The 6000-nt window shown below is 46.0% G+C and overlaps 1 protein-coding gene across 2 annotated transcripts in view; it reads right to left on the bottom strand.

Moving 5' to 3' along the window:
- PRKN (parkin RBR E3 ubiquitin protein ligase) overlaps positions 1–6000 on the bottom strand; it is a 1086879-nt gene that overhangs the window by 839348 nt on the left and 241531 nt on the right. The window lies entirely within an intron of this gene.

The raw sequence follows: 6000 nt of genomic DNA on the forward strand, positions 1-6000 counted from the left end.
GGTGGGAACGGCTGCGAGAGGAGAAGACCACGAGAGACGCCAGAGTGGGCCCAGACAGAGTGAAGATTGGCCAGGGCCAGCCTCCTGCCCCCCCTCCCTGCCCGCCCCCAAGTCCCCACGCCTGCCCTGCCCCTGGCTGCCTCATTACAAGTGCTATGGGAAGGTCATAAAAACCCACTGAGGGGTCCAGGATTCTCCTTTGCCCATCTGGCCAGATCCATCCAGAACCTGCCCTGTGCTTGCTGGCGCTACACAGCCCTCCACGCCAGCGCCCAGAGCCTGGATCCTGCTTGTGCTGCGTCGGGAAGGCCACGTGTCTCCAGGACAGGAGCAGCAGAAGCCGGGCCTCTGCTCCCATTGGATGGACAGAATCCTCCAAATCCCCTCCAGGCCTCCGGCTGCGCAGGAGCCAGGAATGCAGCTTTGGGTTTCCGAGTCCCGTGACAGAGGTAGGTACCTTAGAATGAAGATGGGATGGAGGTTCGGCACGCCTTTCTCCCACGCCCCCATGGGTAAACACAACTGCGGTGCTGTTCATTATTTGTTGGCATTGCTTGCCGAGTTTAATAAGGCACAGCCCCACAGAGCCACAATCAGAAAGAGAATTTTGTCAGCCCCTCAGAAGCTCCCCCTGTACCCCACCCCAACCTAATCTTCAGTGTTGCCCCAAAGCAACCCCTTCCTCAGGTTGGCACCCAAATGGGACACGATCTCGGACCCATTTAAAAAAATTGTGTGTATCTTCTAGATCCATTTCAATCCACAGGTTTCTCACGTTACCGCCCCCATTCTCCCCAATCTAAAATTTGATGCTATTTATTTAAAGTGACAAGATATACAAAATAGTGCTACATCTTGTTTATTGCTGTATCATCAGTACATAAATACACGCACATCCACACACCTGTGTTTATGTCATCTACATGACTGTACGTTTCTACAAAGGCAGCAAAATCAGTAGTTGGTTTCAGACATGGTTCTGGACTCAGGCTGGGTAGTTGAAGCTGTGCCTCTGTGTCCCAGCGCACACATCCCCCACCTCTCTCTCAAAGTGCTAAGTCTCTATCTGTAAAGCAGGTGTCATGATGTGCCTGCTGCCGAGACCTGCTGTGCAGCTCAAACAATACACACAAGGGACATAGCACAGCGGCCGCTCACGGTTAGGAAACTAGCGATTTTTGTAATACTGCAAGGTGGCAGAAGACCTTCCTGCAAATCCAGCTCACCATAGCCCCTGTCAGTCACTTAATTTCTGAGTCTTCTCTCTTTGCCTTTCAGGTGAGGGCCGTGTCTTCCATGCTCCTGAGGGTGAGTTCCTGAGCCAGCCACCTGCAAGTCCATTCCTGTGGAAAGTTATCTACTTGCCATCTTACTGTGCAAGCAGTTTGGAGAGTCTGGCCTCCAGGTATTATTTTTCATATTTTCTGTAAAGCCTTGTTTAAATTTTCCTCTAGATGCCACTTAAAAGGAAACATGAAAACAGAGCAAAAAGGCCATGTCCTGGCTGCTAGAATCAGAATAACACCAGAGAGCGCTTCAGCTCAAAATGAATGGAAGAATCTGAGGTTGAACATCGCCCAGTCTTTCGGAGGGTGGGAAAAGCGTGAGCAGAGGCCTGGCGTGCAGGAGAAGGACATTCATCTTCCATGAAACCCAAGTGGAAAAATGTTATTTAACGAAGTCTTCCCTTTCTGGGTGTGTAAGCCTTGGGAAAGGGGTTGTGACACTTTGATTACCCTCAAATGGATGGTGGATCTTGAAGGGTCACAATAATAAAGCAAAACCAAAAATTTCTCTTTTTCTGAGGATTCTTAAGTAATCCAAGGGCGTCCAGGATTCTGGTGGCTGGGGCAGGGGCACTGCCGCTGTGTGCTCGCTAGGGGGCGCTGTGGGCCTTCGCAGTACTTAGAGGCGCTGCCCCCTGGAAATAGACTGGCCTGTGGCAGTGACTTCAGCCCCCAAGCTGGGACTTCAGTCCCCAGGAAAATTTAGTATCAAAGAAATACGCATTAGGACTATAATAAATAGGGGATACGAATGAAGATGGATGTGTCATAACTCAAATATAATTCATAGAAATTATGTTATTCCATCGAACTATTTTAACGCTCACAGAGATGACACTTTTTAAAATTAGAAATACAAACTACTGTATAGAAACAGGGACCGCATGAAGCTTCAGTACTGCACAGGGATTTTAAATGATTTTCCAACATCTGTTGATGGGATAAGGCTTTATAGTGTGTCCTATTAATCTTTTTCCCCAGTTAGTGTAATTTCAAGGGAACAAATAAATATCTTTATGCAAATGCTCTCCATAATACAATAACCTAAGTACAGAAATAATGAAAATCTAGGCCAATGAAGACTCTCATGGAGCAGAGAAGATTTCTACTAGCTGTGCCTCCATGTCTTAATCTCTGCACTGCATGTTTAGAAAGTTGAAAGGCTGGAAGTTCTCATACTTGAATGGCAACTGACATGATCTCAGAGAGGAATGGGCTTTCCAGTCAGACATGAACATTCCAAAATCTGGATGTTCTGGTTGACCAAGACAGTATAGTTAATTAGTTAATTAGCTACTTCCATGAAAGGAGGGACTTAGATGAAATTTTAAAATCTTTGGTGTTCAAGAGCTAGCAAAAGAAACTGGATGCTTTTCATGGGAAGTTATCGCAAACTTTCTTCATGGTTTGTGAATGATGGAGGGACATTTAGCACAACCTGAATGTTAGTGGTTGCCGGTTGCTCTGGGGTTTCAGAGACACTGCTTGTGGGGCAAATGGTACATTCTGGTAGAGGATTCTGCCTGGACCTGGCTAGTCCTCTCTAGGGACCCCTGGGTCATGGGCCAAGCTTCTTGGGGGCTGTGTGCTGCCCCATCTGGAGCACCTATATGGGTAAAAATGATTTTTTTAAATTGTTCACTTCTTGGTACTCCTTCCCAATTCTGAATGTGACTTCACACCTTTCTTTGAAGCTGAAGTATAAGACTCAGGTTCGGGGTGAAGATTGAAGAGGTTTGTCATTCTCTGCATCTCACATGGGGTATGTGGACCTATCAGTTCACTGCTGAGTGACAGGAACGCAAGGAACCCCAGGGTAGCTGGGGAATCCACTTCAGCCGAAACTTTGTATAGGATAAGCTAAACAACCGTGTTTACACTAAGACAAATGCAGTGATATTAGGGAGTAAGATGGAGAAGTGCACATGATTTCTGTCAGTGAAAACAAGGAACTTCAAAGAAATTTCTGTCTTGCAGAGGGCTGCCTCTTGGTCCTTAGAAGTAAAATAGATGCTTGTTCGATTTCTTTCATTAGTGGTACTTTAGAAGAAATGTTTGGAATTTTTGTTGAACATTCTCATTTGACATCCGTGGAAACAGAAGCACCAAGAGGAAACGTCTAACTTGTGAATGCGACTCTAACTTGCCATGTGCGTCCCTTCTTCAACCTAACATTGGCTGTTTCTTCCCGCTCTCAGCCCTAGTCTTGGTTAACCAGAACATCCAGAGCAAACCTGATCTAAGGTCCAAGGAAGAGCAGAAGTCAGCCCCTGCTCGTCGTCCCTGCTCTGCCACTAACCACGGTGTCACCTGAATAAGGGGCTTGATGTCTCCTCCCCTCAGCAATAAAGAAATGCACTTAAAATAATGAAATCCAAATGCACTGTCCTCACCTTGCATGACTGCTGGAGAGACCAGATCAGGTAACAGATGTGAAATGAAGTTTGAAGTGCTGCACAAAGAGCCGGAATCCACTTTTCAACAAATGGTGCTGCTAAAATCGAATATCCACATGCAAACAAGTGAACTTGGATCATCACTTAACACCCTGTACAAAAATTAACTCAAAATGCCTCAAGAGCTAAACATAAGACAAAAAACATAGGACAAAACCTTCATTACTTGGATTTGCAATGGTTTTGGGATATGACACCAAAAGCACAGACAGCCAAAGAAGAAAATCGATCAGACTTCATGAAATTTCAATAACTATGCATGAAAAACATCTGCAAAGTAAAAAGACAACCCAGAGAAAGGGAGAAAAATATTCGCAAATCAAATATTTTCAGCAATTGATCTCCAGAAACACAACTGAACTTCTACGACACAATAACATAAAGAACTCTTAAAACACAAAATGCAAATAACAAAAATGCAAATAACCTGATTAAAAAATGGGCAAAAGACTTCAAGAGACATTTTTTGAATAGACATTTCTTTACAGAAGGTGTACAAATGACCAATAAGTACATGAAAAGGTGTTTAACATCACTAATCATTGAGAGAAATGCAAATCAAAACTCCAATGAGATCCTAACCCACACCAGGTAGGATGGCTACTGTCAAAAGCCCCAGAGAACAAGCGCTGGCGAGGATGTGGAGAAATTGAGGTGAGCTCACAGGGGTGCGAGCTCTCGGCGGGAATGTAAAATAGTCCAGCTGCTGTGGAAAATGATGGAGGTCCCTTAAAGAATTAAAAGTAGAATTAACATGTGATCTAGCAATTCCGCATGTGGGTATCTCCCCCCAAGAACAGAAAGCCGGGTCTCAAAGCGGTATCTTTACACCACGTTGAGGATAGCGTTATTCACAATAGTTAAAACATGAGAGTGACTTGTGTCCATTGACAGATGAGTGAATAAGCAAAATGCAGTAAATGCATACAAAGGAGTATTAGTCAGCCTTAAAAAAGGATGTTTTTCAATAGACTACAAGACGGGTGACTCCTGAAGACATTATGTTGAGTGAAATAAGTTAATTACAAAAAGACAAACACTATGATTCTACACACATGAGGAACTTTAGGTAATCAAAATTATAGAGACAGGGCCCCTGGTGTTGCAAGGGGTTAAGATGCAACCTATGAAGCTATCCACAGCCATTGCAACTACCAAGTTCGATCCCTGGACAGGGAGCTACCCACAGGGCACAGCAGACCTCTCCTGTCTCCCCGCTGCTCCCCACAACAGTGTATTTCAGTCAGTCTGCCTGTTCTGTTCCCCGCTCTGTCTCTGGTGAATCCTCTTACCCTCCTCACCTCTGGCCTCTACCCCAGTTCTTGTATGCATCACTAAATAAATCTTTAAAAAAATTATAGAGACAGAAGTATTAGTGATGGTTTCCAGGAGATGGAGCTGGGGGAGACTAGGAAGTTATTATTTAATAGCTACAAAATTCCAGTTCTACAAGGTAAAGAATTGTGGGGATGAATGGAGGTGACGATCACCATGAAACATGAATCTAATACCACTGAACTGTCCTTGCAAAACTACAATTTTGTTATGTGTATTTTACCACAATTTAAAAAAGAGTGCTGTGGCCCAGACACTGAGTCTAGAGCTTTAAGGCAATTGGAGGAGTGTTCGTGGGCTACACAACCTAGTCTAGTTCCAAGCTAGTTACTTGACCACTGGGGATCCACCAGTTGCCTCCACTGCTGAACTTTGCTTTGCTCCTTGACTTCCTCCTGGTTCTGCCCTGGATGCTGCAGGGGGAACGGGCCAGAGTCGAAGGAGACTCCCGGCCTCCCCCTCTGCTGGGAATCTGCAGGCGTCTAAGCTCTGAGAGCTTGAGGAGGCCCAGCCCAGCGCTGCCCCCAGGCCCTCTCAGGCCCAGCCTGCTCCTTCTATAGATACAGCAGAGGAAGGCTTTGGAGGTCGGCTGAGGTGACCTCCTGCTCCTCATTAGGACCCAGTTCACCTCCCCCACATGGGCCCTGGGAGCCCTTGGATTTCGGGGCCCCTCTGGGTGTTGCTGTGATGGGCACACATGGTCCCCTCACCTCCTACCCTGCCCCCAGTGTGTGCTGCTTCTCCTGAGGCGGAGTGAGGTCAGGGGCTGCGCTGGTGCAACTGCGTGTCCCTGTCACCTGACACAGAAGAATGTCGTGAAATCCACGAGCGAGTGAGCAAATAGATGCACGAACAAACACGTAGTCATATTTTTCAATTGTAGGTTCCCCAGTGAGAAATTCATTCTGGTTCCTGATTCCCTG

This window comes from Talpa occidentalis, unplaced genomic scaffold (assembly GCF_014898055.3).
Source record: "Talpa occidentalis isolate TD23 unplaced genomic scaffold, MPIMG_talOcc4v2.1 talOcc4.2, whole genome shotgun sequence".
NCBI lineage: Eukaryota > Metazoa > Chordata > Mammalia > Eulipotyphla > Talpidae > Talpa > Talpa occidentalis.